Below are 17,627 nucleotides of genomic sequence, written 5' to 3' on the forward strand. Positions count from 1 at the left end.
TGGGAAACAGAGACGCTGAGACGCAGAGAGACTGAGACCCAGGGACTCTGAGATGCAGATAAGCAGAGGTCCTGAGACGCAGGGACACAGAGATGCAGAGACCCTGAGGCACAGAGTCACTGAGACCCGGAGACGCAGAGACTCAGAGACCCTGAGACGTACAGAGACTGAGAACCAGAGACTCTGAGACGCGGGGACGCAAGGACGCAGAGACGCAGAGACGCGGAGTCTCTGAGAGGCAGAGACTCTGAGACGCAGAGACGCAAGACCCGGAGATGCAGAGACACTGAGTCCCAGAGACGCAAAGACGCAGAGACACTGAGACAGGGAGATGCATAGACTCAGAGACTCTGAGACGCAGAGAAGCAGAGACCCTGAGACGCAGAGACACTGAGACGCAGAGACGCTGAGACGCAGAGACGCAGAGACCCAGAGACACCGAGACGCAGAGACACTGAGAACCAGAGACGCAGAGGCTCTGAGACGCAGAGACACTGAGACGCTGAGACGCTGAGACGCAGTGACGCTGAGACGCAGAGACACTGAGACACTGAGACACTGACACGCAGAGACGCTGAGACACAGAGACTCTGGGACCAAGAGACGCAGAGACGCATAGACGCTGAAACTCAGAGAATCTGAGACGCAGAGGCGCAGAGACCCTGAGACCCAGAGACACTGAGACCCAGAGACGCTGAGACGCAGAGACACTGAGACACTGAGACGCAGAGACACTGAGAACCAGGGACTCTGAGACGCAGAGAAGCAGAGACCCTGAGATGCAGAGACACTGAGTCCAGGGGCGCAAAGACGCAGAGACACTGAGACGCAGAGACAGTGAGACCAGGAGACGCAGAGACACTGAGATCCAGAGACGCAGTGATGCAGAGACACTGAGACGCAGAGACTTGAGGCGCATAGATACTGAGATCCTGAGTCGCAGAGACGCAGAGACGCTGAGACGGTGAGACTCTGAGACGCTGCAACCCAGAGATGCAGAGACGCTGAGACACAGAGATGCTGAGACGGAGAGACTCTGAGATGCAGAGACGTAGAGACACTGAGACGGAGAGACACTGAGACGCAGAGGCACTGAGACGCAGAGACAGTGAGACCAGGAGACGCAGAGACACTGAGATCCAGAGACGCAGTGATGCAGAGACACTGAGACGCAGAGACTTGAGGCGCATAGATACTGAGATCCTGAGTCGCAGAGACGCAGAGACGCTGAGACGGTGAGACTCTGAGACGCTGCAACCCAGAGATGCAGAGACGCTGAGACACAGAGATGCTGAGACGGAGAGACTCTGAGATGCAGAGACGTAGAGACACTGAGACGGAGAGACACTGAGACGCAGAGGCACTGAGACGCAGAGACCTTGAGATGCAGAAACACTGGGACCCAGAGACGCTGAGACCCTGAGACCCAGAGACACAGAGATGCAGAGTGGCAGAGACCATGAGACCCAGAGACTCTGAGATGCATAGACGCTGAGACCCAGAGATGCAGAGTAACTGAGACTCTGAGACACTGAGACGCAGAGACAGTGAGACGCAGAGACGCAGAGACGCAGAGACTCTGCGACGGAGAGACACTGAGACGCAGAGACACTGAGACGCAGAGACAGTGAGACGCAGAGACGCAGAGACGCAGAGACTCTGAGACGGAGAGACACTGAGACGCAGAGACACTGAGACGCAGAGACACTGAGACGCTGAGACCCAGAGATGCAGAGATGCAGAGACGCAGAGACATTGAGTCCCAGAGACGCAGAGACACAGAGACGCAGCGAGCCAGAGACTCAAAGACGGAGAGAACCTGAGAACCAGAAACGCAGAGGCATAGAGACGCAGAGACACTGAATCGCAGAGAAACTGAGAAGCAGCGGCACTGAGCCGCATAGACTCTGAGACACAGAGACCCTGGGGCCCAGAGACGAAGAGACACAGAGACGTAGAGACACTGAGACGCAGAGACACTGAGACGCAGAGACTCTGAGACGCAGAGACGCAGAAACCTGAGACGCAGAGACACTGAGACCCAGAGACGCAGACACGCAGTCACCCTGAGACGCAGAGATGCAGAGACTCTGAGACGCAGAGATGCAGAGACGCAGAGACGCAGGGACACTGAGACCCAGACACGCAGAGACGCAGAAACTTAGAGACTCAGAGACGCAGAGGCGTAGAGACCCTGAGACGCAAGACCCTGAGACGCAGAGACAATGAGACCTAGTGACGCAGAGACGCTGAGACGCACACACTGAGACCCAGAGACGCTGAGACGCAGAGACGCAGAGACCCAGAGACTCTGAGACGCAGAGACTCTGAGACGCAGAGACTTTGAGACACAGGGACACAGAGACACTGAGACACTGAGTCGCAGAGACGCAGAGAACCTGAGACGCCGAGACCCTGAGACGCAGAGACTCTGAGACGCAGAGACTCTGACACACAGGGACACAGAGACACTGAGACGCTGAGACGCTGAGACGCAGAGACCCTGAGACGCAGAGGCTCTGAGACGCAGAGACACAGAGACACTGAGACCCAGAGACTCTGAGACGCAGAGACTCTGAGACGCAGAGACTCTGAGACACAAGGACACAGAGACACTGAGACGCAGAGACGCAGAGAACCTGAGACGCAGAGACCCTGAGACGCAGAGACCCTGAGACGCAGATACACTGAGACGCAGAGACGCTGAGACCCAGGGATGCAGAGACGCAGAGACACTGAGTCCCAGAGACGCAGAGACCCTGAGACGCTGAGATGCAGAGACCCTGAGATGCAGAGACGCAGAGACCCTGAGACGCAGAGACACTGAGACCCAGAGACGTTGAGACCCAGAGATGCAGAGACGCAGAGACACTGAGTCCCAGAGACGCAGAGACTAAGAGAACCTAAGACGCAGAGACCCTGAGACCCAGAGAGGCAGAGACTATGAGACGCAGAGACCGTGAGACGCAGAGACCGTGAGACGCAGATACAGTGAGACACAGAGACTCTGAGACGCAGAGACCCAGAGATGCAGAGTAACTGAGACGCTGAGACAGTGAGTCCCAGAGCCGCAGAAACGCAGAGAACCTGAGACACAGAGACCCTGAGACCCAGAGAGGCAGAGACTATGAGACTCTGAGACCCTGAGACACAGAGAGGCAGAGACTATGAGACGCAGAGACCGTGAGACGCAGAGACCGTGAGACGCAGATACAGTGAGACACAGAGACTCTGAGACGCAGAGACCCAGAGATGCAGAGTAACTGAGACGCTGAGACAGTGAGTCCCAGAGCCGCAGAAACGCAGAGAACCTGAGACACAGAGACCCTGAGACCCAGAGAGGCAGAGACTATGAGACTCTGAGACCCTGAGACACAGAGAGGCAGAGACTATGAGACGCAGAGACTCTGAGACGCAGAGACGCTAAGACCCAGAGATGCAGAGACACTGAGACGCAGAGACCCTGGGGCCCAGAGACGAAGAGACACAGAGACGTAGAGACTCTGAGACGCTGAGACACTGAGAAACAGAAACACTGAGTCACAGAGACGCTGAGACGCAGAGACCCTGGGGCCCAGAGACGGAGAGACACAGAGACGTAGAGACACTGAGACGCAGAGACACAGAGACACTGAGACACAGATTCGCAGAGACACTGAGATGCAGAGACACTGAGACGCAGAGACGCAGAGATCCTGAGACCCAGAGGCGCAGAGACGCACAGACACTGAGACCCAGAGACGCAGAATCTCAGACACTCTGAGACGCAGAGACGCAGAGACACTGAGACGCAGAGACGCAGAGTCCCAGAGACGCAGAGACGCAGAAGCACTGAGGAGCAGAGACACTGAGACCCATAGACGCAGAGTCTCAGACACTCTGAGACGCAGGGACGCAGAGGCGTAGAGACCCGGAGACGCAGACACACTGAGACCCAGAGACACTGAGACGCATAGACGCAGAGATCCTGAGACGTAGAGGCGTAGAGACGCAGAAACCCGAGACGCAGAGATACTGAGACCCAGAGACGCAGAGACCCTGAGACGCAGAGACGCAGAGTCCCAGAGACTCAGAGACACTGAGGAGCAGAGACCCTGAGACTCCGAGACGCAGAATCTCAGAAACTCTGAGACGCAGAGACGCAGAGTCTCAGAGACGCAGAGACGCTGACACGCAGAGACACAGAGTCCTAGAGACGCAGAGACCCTGAGACGCAGAGACACTGAGACCCAGAGACGCAGAGACTCTGAGACGCAGACACACTGAGACCCAGAGACACTGAGACGCAGAGACACAGAGACACTGAGACACAGATTTGCAGAGACCCTGAGATGCAGAGACACTGAGACGCAGAGACGCAGAGATCCTGAGACCCAGAGGCGCAGGCACGCAGAGACGCAGATACGCAGAGACCCTCAGACGCAGATACAGTGAGACGCAGAGATGCAGAGACACAGGGACACAGAGACACTGAGAAGCAGAGAGGCAGAGACGCAGAGACGCTGAGACGCAGAGACTCTGAGACGCAGAGACACTGAGACGCAGAGACCCTGAGACGCAGAGACCCTGAGACGCAGATACAGTGAGACGCAGAGACGCAGACAGAGACGCAGAGACACTGAGTCCCAGAGACACAGAGACCCTGAGACGCTGAGATGCAGAGACCCTGAGATGCAGAGACGCAGAGACCCTGAGACGTAGAGACGCTGAGACCCAGAGATGCAGAGACGCAGAGGCATTGAGTCCCAGAGACGCAGAGACTAAGAGAGCCTAAGACGCAGAGACCCTGAGACCCAGAGAGGCAGAGACTATGAGACGCAGAGGCTCTGAGACACTGAGACGCAAAGACACAGAGACTCTGAGACGCAGAGACACAGAGACCCTGAGGCCGAGAGACACAGAGACGCAGAGAGGCAGAGAGCATGAGACCCAGAGATGCAGAGTAACTGAGACGCTGAGACAGTGAAACGCAGAGACACTGAGACGCAGAGATGCAGAGACCCAGAGACCCTGAGACGCAGAGACACTGAGACACAGAGAGGCAGAGACGCTAAGACCCAGAGATGCAGAGACGCAAAGACACTGAGACCCAGAGACGCTAAGACCCAGAGATGCAGAGACGCAGAGACACTGAGACCCAGAAACGCAGAGGCGCAGAGACACAGAGACACTGAGACGCAGAGATACTGAGACGCAGAGACACTGAGAAGCAGAGACACTGAAACGCAGAGACCGTGGGATGCAGAGACGAAGAGACACAGAGACGCAGACACACTGAGACGCAGAGACACTGAGACGCAGAGACACAGAGTCCCTGAGACGCAGAGATGCAGAGACGCAGGAACCCGAGACGCAGAGACACTGAGACCCAGAAACGCAGAGACACAGAGACCCTGAGACGCAGAGACGCAGAGACGCAGAGACTCTGAGACGCAGAGACTCTGAGACGCAGAGACCCTGAGTCGCAGAGACACAGAGTCCCAGAGATGCAGAGACACTGAGACACAGAGACACTGAGACGCAGAGACTCTGAGACGCAGAGACGCAGAGATGCAGAGACACTGAGACCCAGAGACGCAGAGACGCAGAAACTCAGAGACTCTGAGACGCAGAGGCGTAGAGACCCTGAGACGCAGAGACACTGAGACGCAGAGACTCTGAGACGCAGAGACGCAGAGATGCAGAGACACTGAGACCCAGAGACGCAGAGACGCAGAAACTCAGAGACTCTGAGACGCAGAGGCGTAGAGACCCTGAGACGCAGAGACACTGAGACCCAGAGACGCAGAGACACAGAGACGCAGAGACACTGTGATCCAGAGACGCACAGAGCCTGAGAGGCAGAGGCACTGAGACCTAGAGACGCAGAGACGCAGAGACACTGAGACGCAGACACACTGAGACCCAGAGACGCTGAGACGCAGAGACGCAGAGACGGAGAGGCGCAGAGACACAGAGACACTGAGACGCTGAGACGCAGAGACTCTGAGACACAGAGACTCTGAGAAACAGAGATTCAGAGACCCTGAGACGCAGAGACTCTGAGACGCAGAGACGCAGAGACACTGAGACCCCAAGACTCTGAGACGCAGAGACTGTGAGACGCAGAGACACAGAGACACTGAGACGCAGAGAGGCAGAGACGCAGAGGCGCTGAGACGCAGAGGCGAAGAGACGCAGAGAACCTGAGACGCAGAGACCCTGAGACCCAGAGACGCAGAGACGCAGAGACCCTGAGACGCAGAGACACTGAGACCCAGAGACGTTGAGACCCAGAGATGCAGAGACGCAGAGACACTGAGTCCCAGAGACGCAGAGACTAAGAGAACCTAAGACGCAGAGACCCTGAGACCCAGAGAGGCAGAGACTATGAGACTCTGACACCCTGAGACACAGAGAGGCAGAGACTATGAGACGCAGAGAACCTGAGACACAGAGACCCTGAGACCCAGAGAGGCAGAGACTATGAGACTCTGACACCCTGAGACACAGAGAGGCAGAGACTATGAGACGCACAGACACTGAGACCCAGAGACGCAGAGTCTCAGACACTCTGAGACGCAGAGACGCAGAGACGCAGAGACACTGAGACGCAGAGACGCAGAGTCCCAGAGACGCAGAGACGCAGAAGCACTGAGGAGCAGAGACACTGAGACCCATAGACGCAGAGTCTCAGACACTCTGAGACGCAGGGACGCAGAGGCGTAGAGACCCGGAGACGCAGACACACTGAGACCCAGAGACACTGAGACGCATAGACGCAGAGATCCTGAGACGTAGAGGCGTAGAGACGCAGAAACCCGAGACGCAGAGATACTGAGACCCAGAGACGCAGAGACCCTGAGACGCAGAGACGCAGAGTCCCAGAGACGCAGAGACACTGAGGAGCAGAGACCCTGAGACTCCGAGACGCAGAATCTCAGAAACTCTGAGACGCAGAGACGCAGAGTCTCAGAGACGCAGAGACGCTGACACGCAGAGACACAGAGTCCTAGAGACGCAGAGACCCTGAGACGCAGAGACACTGAGACCCAGAGACGCAGAGACTCAGAGACTCTGAGACGCAGACACACTGAGACCCAGAGACACTGAGACGCAGAGACAAAGAGACACAGAGGCTCTGAGACGCTGTAACCCAGAGATGCAGAGATGCAGAGACCCTGAGACACAGAGACCCTGAGGCGCAGAGACGCTGAGACACAGAGACGCTGAGACGCAGAGACGCTGAGACGGAGAGACTCTGAGATGCAGAGACACTGAGACGCAGAGACACTGAGACGCAGAGATCTTGAGATGCAGAAACACTGAGACCCGGAGACGCAGAGACACAGAGACTCTGAGACGCTGGCACCCAGAGATGCAGAGTAACTGAGACTCTGAGACACTGAGACGCAGAGACGCAGAGACTCTGAGACCCTGAGACGCAGAGACACAGAGAACCTGAGACGCAGAGCCACTGAGTCCCAGAGACGCAGAGAATCTGAGACGCAGAGACCATGAGATCAAGAGACGCAGAGGCTCTGAGACGCAGAGACGCTGAGACCCAGAGACGCAGAGACGCAGAGACCCTGAGACCCTGAAACGCAGAGGCGCAGAGACGCAGAGACACTGAGTCGCAGAGACACTGAGACGCAGAGACACTGAGACGCAGAGACCCTGGGACCCAGAGACAAAGAGACACAGAGACGCAGAGACCCTGAGACCCAGAGACGCAGAGACGCAGAGACACAGAGACTCTGAGACGCTGACACCCAGAGATGCAGAGTAACTGAGACTCTGAGACACTGAGACGCAGAGACGCAGAGACTCTGAGACCCTGAGACGCAGAGACACAGAGAACCTGAGACGCAGAGCCACTGAGACCCAGAGACGCAGAGAATCTGAGACGCAGAGACCATGAGATCAAGAGACGCAGAGGCTCTGAGACGCAGAGACGCTGAGACCTAGAGACGCAGAGACGCAGAGACCCTGAGACCCTGAAACGCAGAGGCGCAGAGACGCAGAGACACTGAGTCGCAGAGACACTGAGACGCAGAGACCCTGGGACCCAGAGACAAAGAGACACAGAGACGCAGAGACCCTGAGACCCAGAGACGCAGAGACGCAGAGACGCAGAGACCCTGAGACACAGAGACCCTGAGAAACAGTGACACTGAGTCCCAGAGACGCAGAGACTCTGAGACGCAGAGACTCTGAGACGCAGAGACCCTGTGTCGCAGAGACACAGATTCCCAGAGACGCAGAGACGCAGAGACACTGAGGAGCAGAGACACGGAGACCCAGAGACGCAGAGACTCAGAGACGCAGAGACACTGAGACGCAGAGATGCAGAGACACTGAGACGCAGAGACTCAGAGACTCTGAGACTCTGAGACGCAGAGACACAGAGACGCAGAGACACAGAGATGCAGAGAGGCAGAGACACTGAGACACTGAGACCCAGAGACACAGAAACTCAGAGATTCTGAGACACAGAGGCGTAGAGACCCTGAGACGCAGAGACAGTGAGACCAAGAGACGCAGAGACCCTGAGACGCAGAGACACTGAGACCCAGAAACGCAGAGAGCCTGAGCGGCAGAGACACTGAGACCTAGCGACGCAGAGACGCAGAGACACTGAGACGCAGACACACTGAGACCAAGAGACTCTGAGACGCAGAGACGCAGAGACCCTGAGACGGAGAGATGCAGAGACACAGAGACACTGAGATGCTGAGACGCAGAGACTCTGAGACACAGAGACTCTGAGAAGCAGAGACTCAGAGACCCTGAGATGCTGAGACACAGAGACCTTGAGACGCAGAGACTCTGAGACTCAGAGACGCAGAGACACTGAGACCCAGAGACTCTGAGACGCAGAGACTGTGAGACGCAGAGACTCTGAGACACTGAGACGCAGAGAGGCAGAGACGCAGAGACGAAGAGACGCAGAGACCCTGAGACGCAGACACACTGAGACCCAGAGACGCAGAAATCCTGAGACGCAGAGACACTGAGATGCAGAGACACTGAGACCAGGAGATGCAGAGACACTGAGATCCAGAGACGCAGTGACGCAGGAACACTGAGACGCAGAGACTCTGAGACGCAGAGATACTGAGACCCTGAGACACAGAAACAAAGAGGCATAGAGACGCAGAGACACTGAGACGCAGACACTCAGAGACACAGAGGCTCTGAGATGCTGTAACCCAGAGATGGAGAGACCCTGAGACACAGAGACACCGAGACGCAGAGACGCTGAGACGCAGAGACGCTGAGACGCAGAGATGCTGAGACGGAGTGACTCTGAGATGCAGAGACGCAGAGACCCAGAAACGCAGAGACTCTGAGACGCAGAGACACAGAGACTCTGAGATGCAGAGACGCTGAGACCCTGAGACCCAGAGAGGCAGAGACCATGAGACCCAGAGACGCAGAGAACCTGAGACGCAGAGACCCTGAAACACCGAGAGGCAGAGACTATGAGGCGCAGAGACACTGAGACGCATAGACGCTGAGACCCAGAGGCGCAGAGACGCAGAGAAACTGAGATGCAGAGACCCTGAGACCGAGAGACGCAGAGGCTCTGAGACGCTGAGACGCAGAGACCCTGAAAAGCAGATACACTGAGACGCAGAGACGCTGAGACCCAGAGACGCAGAGACGCAGAGACCCTGAGACCCTGAAACGCAGAGGCGCAGAGACGCAGAGACACTGAGTCGCAGAGACACTGAGACACAGAGACCCTGGGACCCAGAGACAAAGAGACACAGAGACTCAGAGACACTGAGACGCAGAGACACAGAGACCCTGAGACACAGAGACCCTGAGACTCTGAGACGCAGAGACGCAGAGACTCTGAGACGCAGAGACTCTGAGACGCAGAGACCCTGAGACGCAGAGACACAGAGTCCCAGAGACGCAGAGACACTGAGACACTGAGACACAGAGACGCAGAGACCCTGAGACGCAGAGACACTGAGACCCAGGAACGCAGAGACGCAGAGACTCTGAGACGCAGAGACGCTGAGAACCAGAGATGCAGAGACGCAGAGACTCTGAGACGCAGAGACGCTGAGATGCAGAGATACAGAGACATAGAGGCGCAGAGACACTGAGACACAGAGACTCTGAGGTGCAGAGACACTGCGACGCAGAGACTCTGAGACGCTGCAACCCAGAGATGCATTGACACAGAGACGCTGAGACGCAGAGACGCTGAGACGCAGAGACACAGAGACACAGAGACCCAGAGAAGCAGAAACTCAGTGACTCTGGGACGCAGAGGCGTAGAGACCCTGAGATGCAGAGACGCAGACACGCCGAGACACTGAGACACTGAGACCCAGAGACGCAGAGACGCAGAGACCCTGCGACGCAGAGACACTGAGACTTAGAGACACAGAGACACAGAGACCCTGAGACGCAGAGATGCAGAGACTCAGAGACCCTGAGACGCAGAGCTGCAGAGACGCAGAGACACTGAGACACAGAGATGCTGAAATGCAGAGACCCTGGGAAACAGAGACGCTGAGACGCAGAGAGACTGAGACCCAGGGACTCTGAGATGCAGATAAGCAGAGGTCCTGAGACGCAGGGACACAGAGATGCAGAGACCCTGAGGCACAGAGTCACTGAGACCCGGAGACGCAGAGACGCAGAGACCCTGAGACGTACAGAGACTGAGAACCAGAGACTCTGAGACGCGGGGACGCAAGGACGCAGAGACGCAGAGACGCGGAGTCTCTGAGAGGCAGAGACTCTGAGACGCAGAGACGCAAGACCCGGAGATGCAGAGACACTGAGTCCCAGAGACGCAAAGACGCAGAGACACTGAGACAGGGAGATGCATAGACTCAGAGACTCTGAGACGCAGAGAAGCAGAGACCCTGAGACGCAGAGACACTGAGACGCAGAGACGCTGAGACGCAGAGACGCAGAGACCCAGAGACACCGAGACGCAGAGACACTGAGAACCAGAGACGCAGAGGCTCTGAGACGCAGAGACACTGAGACGCTGAGACGCTGAGACGCAGTGACGCTGAGACGCAGAGACACTGAGACACTGACACGCAGAGACGCTGAGACACAGAGACTCTGGGACCAAGAGACGCAGAGACGCATAGACGCTGAAACTCAGAGAATCTGAGACGCAGAGGCGCAGAGACCCTGAGACCCAGAGACACTGAGACCCAGAGACGCTGAGACGCAGAGACACTGAGACACTGAGACACTGAGACGCAGAGACACTGAGAACCAGGGACTCTGAGACGCAGAGAAGCAGAGACCCTGAGATGCAGAGACACTGAGTCCAGGGGCGCAAAGACGCAGAGACACTGAGACGCAGAGACAGTGAGACCAGGAGACGCAGAGACACTGAGATCCAGAGACGCAGTGATGCAGAGACACTGAGACGCAGAGACTTGAGGCGCATAGATACTGAGATCCTGAGTCGCAGAGACGCAGAGACGCTGAGACGGTGAGACTCTGAGACGCTGCAACCCAGAGATGCAGAGACGCTGAGACACAGAGATGCTGAGACGGAGAGACTCTGAGATGCAGAGACGTAGAGACACTGAGACGGAGAGACACTGAGACGCAGAGGCACTGAGACGCAGAGACAGTGAGACCAGGAGACGCAGAGACACTGAGATCCAGAGACGCAGTGATGCAGAGACACTGAGACGCAGAGACTTGAGGCGCATAGATACTGAGATCCTGAGTCGCAGAGACGCAGAGACGCTGAGACGGTGAGACTCTGAGACGCTGCAACCCAGAGATGCAGAGACGCTGAGACACAGAGACACTGAGACCCAGAGACACTGAGACACTGAGACCCCGAGATGCAGAGACGCAGAGACGCAGAGACACTGAGACACAGAGACTCTGAGACGCTGCAACCCTGAGATGCAGAGACGCAGAGACACTGAGATGCAGAGACTCTGAGACGCAGAGACGCTGAGACGGAGAGACTCTGAGATGCAGAGTCGCAGAGACTCGGAGACGCAGAGACACAGAGATCTGAGATGCAGAGACGCTGATACCCTGGGACCCAGAGACACAGAGACGCAGAGAGGCAGAGACCATGAGACCCAGAGACTCTGAGACGCATAGACGCTGAGACCCAGAGATGCAGCGTAACTGAGACTCGGAGACACTGAGACGCAGAGACGCAGAGACTCTGAGACCCTGAGACCCTGAGACGCAGAGACACAGGGACCCTGAGACGCAGAGACACTAGTCCCAGAGACGCAGAGAACCTGAGATGCAGAGACCCTGAGACACCGAGAGGCAGAGACTATGAGTCGCAGAGATTCTGAGACACATAGACGCTGAGACCCAGAGACGCAGAGACACTGAGACGCAGAGACCCTGAGACCCTGAAACGCAGAGGCGCAGATACGCAGTGACACTGAGACGCAGAGACACTGAGACACAGAGACGCAGAGGCGCAGAGGCGCAGAGACACTAAGAAGCAGAGACACTGAGTCGCAGAGATGCTAAGACGCAGAGACCCTGGGACCCTGAGACGAAGAGACACAGAGACGCAGAGACACTGAGACGCAGAGACACTGAGACACAGAGACCCTGAGATGCAGAGACGTAGAGACGCAGAAACCCGAGATGCAGAGACACTGAGACCCAGAGACGCAGAGACCCTGAGATGCAGAGACGCAGAGACTCTGAGACACGGGGACTCTGAGACGCAGAGACCCTGAGACGCAGAGACACAGAGTCCCAGAGACGCAGAGACGCAGAGACACTGAGGAGCAGAGACACTGAGACGCAGAGACGCAGAGACTCAGAGACTCTGAGACGCAGAGACGCAGAGACACTGAGACGCTGAGATGCAGAGACTCTGAGACACAGAGACTCTGAGAGGCAGAGACTCAGAGACCCTGAGACGCTGAGAGGCAGAGACGCAGAGACGTAGAGACGCAGAGATGCAGAGACGCTGAGACGCTGAGGCGCAGAGACCCTGTGACCCAGAGACGCAGAGATGCATAGACGCAGAAACTGAGAGAATCTGAGACGCAGTGACCCTGAGACGCAGAGACGCAGAGACCCTGAGACCCTGAGACGCTGAGAGACTGAGACCCAGAGACGCTGAGACGCGGTGACGCAGAGATCCAGAGACGCAGAGATGCAAAGACTCTGAGACGCAGAGACCCAGAGACGCAGAGACACTGAGACGCAGAGACGCAGAGACGCTGAGACACAGAGACGCAGAGAACCGGAGACGTAGAGACACTGAGACGCAGAGACGCAGGGACGCTGAGACACAAGACACAGAGACCCGGAGACGCAGAGACACTGACACGCAGGGACGCAGAGACGCTGAGACGCAGAGACGTAGAGACGCTGAGACGCTGAGACGCAGAGACACAGAGACCCTGAGACACTGACATGCAGAGACGCTGAGACGCAAAGATGCAGGGACTCTGAGACGCAGAGACGAAGAGACACTGAGACGCAGAGACGCTGAGACGCAGAGACACTGAGACACTGAGACTCAGAGATGCTGAGACCCAGAGACACAGAGAGGCGGAGACACTGAGACTCAGAGACGCTGAGACGCAGAGAAGCAGAGAACCTGAGACGCACGGACGCATAGACGCAGATACACAGAGAATCTGAGACACAGAGACGCTGAGACCCTGAAACCCAGAGGCGCTGAGACGCAGACACCCTGAGACGCAGAGACACTGAGACCCAGAGAAACAGAGACGCAGAGACGTAGAGACACTGAGACGCAGAGACTCTGAGACACTGAGACGCAGAGACTCTGAGACGCAGAGACGCAGAGACCCTGAGACGCAGAGAGACTGAGACCAAGAGACACTGAGACGCGGAGATGCAGAGATCCAGAGACGCAGAGACGCAGAGATGCAGAGATGCAGAGTCTCTGAGAGACAGAGACTCTGAGACCCAGAGACCCGGAGACACAGAGACGCAGAGACCATGAGTCGCAGAGACACTGAGTCGCAGAGACACTGAGACACAGAGACCCTGAGACACTGACACGCAGAGACTCAAAGATGCAGGGACTCTGAGACGCAAAGACTCTGAGACGCAGAGATGAGGAGACCCTGAAACGCAGAGACGCAGAGACGAAGAGACACTGAGACGCAGAGACACTGAGACCCAGGGACTCTGAGACGCAGAGAAGCAGAGACCCTGAGACGCAGGGACGCATAGACACAGAGAACCGGAGACGCACACACACTGAGACCCAGAGACGCAGAGACCCTGGGACCCAGAGACGCTGAGACGCAGAGACACAGAGACGCCGAGACGCAGAGACACAGAGACCCTGAGACACTGACACGCAGAGACGCTGAGACGCAAAGATGCAGGGACTCTGAGACGCAGAGATGAGGAGACCCTGAGACGCAGAGACGCTGAGACACAGAGAAGCAGAGATCCTGAGACGCAGAGACCCTGAGACCTAGAAGCGCTGAGACGCAGAACCCTGGGACCCAGAGAAACTGAGACACAATGACACTGAGAACCAGGGACTCTGCGACACAGAGAAGCAGAGACCCTGAGACGCAGGGACGCATAGACGCAGAGAACCTGAGACGCAGAGACCCTGAGAACCTGAAACCCAGAGGCGCTGAGACGCAGACACCCTGAGATGCAGAGACACTGAGACCCAGAGAAACAGAGACGCAGAGACGCTGAGACACTGAGATGCAGAGACGCTGAGATGCAGAGACGCAGAGACTCTGAGACGCTGAGGCGCTGAGAGGCAGCGACGCTGAGACGCAGAGACCCTGAGACGCAGAGACCCAGAGACTCTGAGACGCTGAGACGCAGAGACGCAGAGACTCTGAGACGCAGAGACGCAGAGACTCTGAGACGCTGAGACGCAGAGACGCAGAGACGCAGAGACTCTGAGACGCAGAGACGCAGAGACTCTGAGACGCTGAGACGCAGAGACGCAGAGACTCTGAGACGCTGAGACGCAGAGATGGTGAGACACTGAGACGCAGGGACGCAGAGACACTGAGACGGTGAGAGGCAGAGACGCGGAGACGCTAAGACGCTGAGGCCCACAGACGCAGAGACACAGAAACTCAGAGACGCTGAGACGTTCAGACGCTGAGACGCAGAGATGCTGAGATGCAGAGACGCAGAGACGCAGAGACGCTGAGACGCAGAGACGCAGAGACGCCGAGACGCTGCGACTCAGAGACGCAGAGGCTCAGAGGCTCTGAGACGCAGAGACTCTGAGACGCTGAGACGCAGAGACACTGAAACGCAGAGACGCAGAGACGCAGAAAATCAGAGACTCTGAGACCCTGAGACGCAGAGACACTGAGACGCAGAGATCTTGAGATGCAGAAACACTGAGACCCGGAGACGCAGAGACACAGAGACTCTGAGACGCTGACACCCAGAGATGCAGAGTAACTGAGACTCTGAGACACTGAGACGCAGAGACGCAGAGACTCTGAGACCCTGAGACGCAGAGACACAGAGAACCTGAGACGCAGAGCCACTGAGTCCCAGAGACGCAGAGATGCAGAGAATCTGAGACGCAGAGGCTCTGAGACGCAGAGACGCTGAGACCCAGAGACGCAGAGATGCAGAGACCCTGAGACCCTGAAACGCAGAGGCGCAGAGACGCAGAGACACTGAGTCGCAGAGACACTGAGACGCAGAGACCCTGGGACCCAGAGACAAAGAGACACAGAGACGCAGAGACCCTGAGACCCAGAGACGCAGAGACCCTGAGACACAGAGATCCTGAGACTCTGAGACGCAGAGACTCTGAGACGCAGAGACACAGAGTCCCAGTGTCGCAGAGACACTGAGGAGCAGAGACACTGAGACCCAGAGACGCAGAGACTCTGAGACCCTGAGATGCAGAGACGCAGAGACAATGAGACGCTGAGGCGCAGAGACCCTGTGACCCAGAGACGCAGAGATGCATAGACGCAGAAACTGAGAGAATCTGAGACGCAGTGACCCCGAGACGCAGGGACGCAGAGACGCAGAGACCCTGAGACGCAGAGAGACTGAGACCCAGAGACGCTGAGACGCGGTGACGCAGAGATCCAGAGATGCAGAGATGCAGAGACTCTGAGACGCAGAGACCCAGAGACGCAGAGACACTGAGACGCAGAGGCTCAGAGGCTCTGAGACGCAGAGACTCTGAGACGCTGAGACGCAGAGACACTGAGACGCAGAGACGCAGAGACGCAGAAAATCAGAGACTCTGAGACCCTGAGACGCAGAGAGACTGAGACCCAGAAACGCAGAGACGCAGAGACTCTGAGACGCAGAGACGCTGAGAACCAGAGACGCAGAGACGCAGAGACACTGAGACGCTGAGATACAGAGACATAGAGGTGCAGAGACACTGAGACCCAGAGATGCTGAGACACTGAGACGCAGAGACAAAGAGACACAGAGGCTCTGAGACGCTGTAACCCAGAGATGCAGAGATGCAGAGACCCTGAGACACAGAGACCCTGAGGCGCAGAGACGCTGAGACACAGAGACGCTGAGACGCAGAGACGCTGAGACGGAGAGACTCTGAGATGCAGAGACACTGAGACGCAGAGACACTGAGACGCAGAGATCTTGAGATGCAGAAACACTGAGACCCGGAGACGCAGAGACACAGAGACTCTGAGACGCTGACACCCAGAGATGCAAAGTAACTGAGACTCTGAGACACTGAGACGCAGAGACGCAGAGACTCTGAGACCCTGAGACGTAGAGACACAGAGAACCTGAGACGCAGAGCCACTGAGTCCCAGAGACGCAGAGAATCTGAGACGCAGAGACCATGAGATCAAGAGACGCAGAGGCTCTGAGACGCAGAGACGCTGAGACCCAGAGACGCAGAGACGCAGAGACCCTGAGACCCTGAAACGCAGAGGCGCAGAGACGCAGAGACACTGAGTCGCAGAGACACTGAGACGCAGAGACCCTGGGACCCAGAGACAAAGAGACACAGAGACCCAGAGACGCAGAGACGCAGAGACCCTGAGACACAGAGACCCTGAGAAACAGAGACACTGAGTCCCAGAGACGCAGAGACTCTGAGACGCAGAGACCCTGTGTCGCAGAGACACAGATTCCCAGAGACGCAGAGACGCAGAGACACTGAGGAGCAGAGACACGGAGACCCAGAGACGCAGAGACTCAGAGACTCAGAGACGCAGAGACACTGAGACGCAGAGATGCAGAGACACCGAGACGCAGAGACTCAGAGACTCTGAGACTCTGAGACGCAGAGACACAGAGACGCAGAGACACAGAGATGCAGAGAGGCAGAGACACTGAGACACTGAGACCCAGAGACACAGAAACTCAGAGATTCTGAGACACAGAGGCGTAGAGATCCTGAGACGCAGAGACAGTGAGACCAAGAGACGCAGAGACCCTGAGACGCAGAGACACTGAGACCCAGAAACGCAGAGAGCCTGAGCGGCAGAGACACTGAGACCTAGAGACGCAGAGACGCAGAGACACTGAGACGCAGACACACTGAGACCAAGAGACTCTGAGACGCAGAGACGCAGAGACCCTGAGACGGAGAGATGCAGAGACACAGAGACACTGAGATGCTGAGACGCAGAGACACTGAGACCCAGAGACTCTGAGACACTGAGACGCAGAGAGGCAGA

Source organism: Carcharhinus amblyrhynchos, unplaced genomic scaffold, assembly GCF_965287045.1.
Source record: "Carcharhinus amblyrhynchos unplaced genomic scaffold, sCarAmb.v2.hapA chromosome_138, whole genome shotgun sequence".
In the NCBI taxonomy this organism is placed as follows: domain Eukaryota; kingdom Metazoa; phylum Chordata; class Chondrichthyes; order Carcharhiniformes; family Carcharhinidae; genus Carcharhinus; species Carcharhinus amblyrhynchos.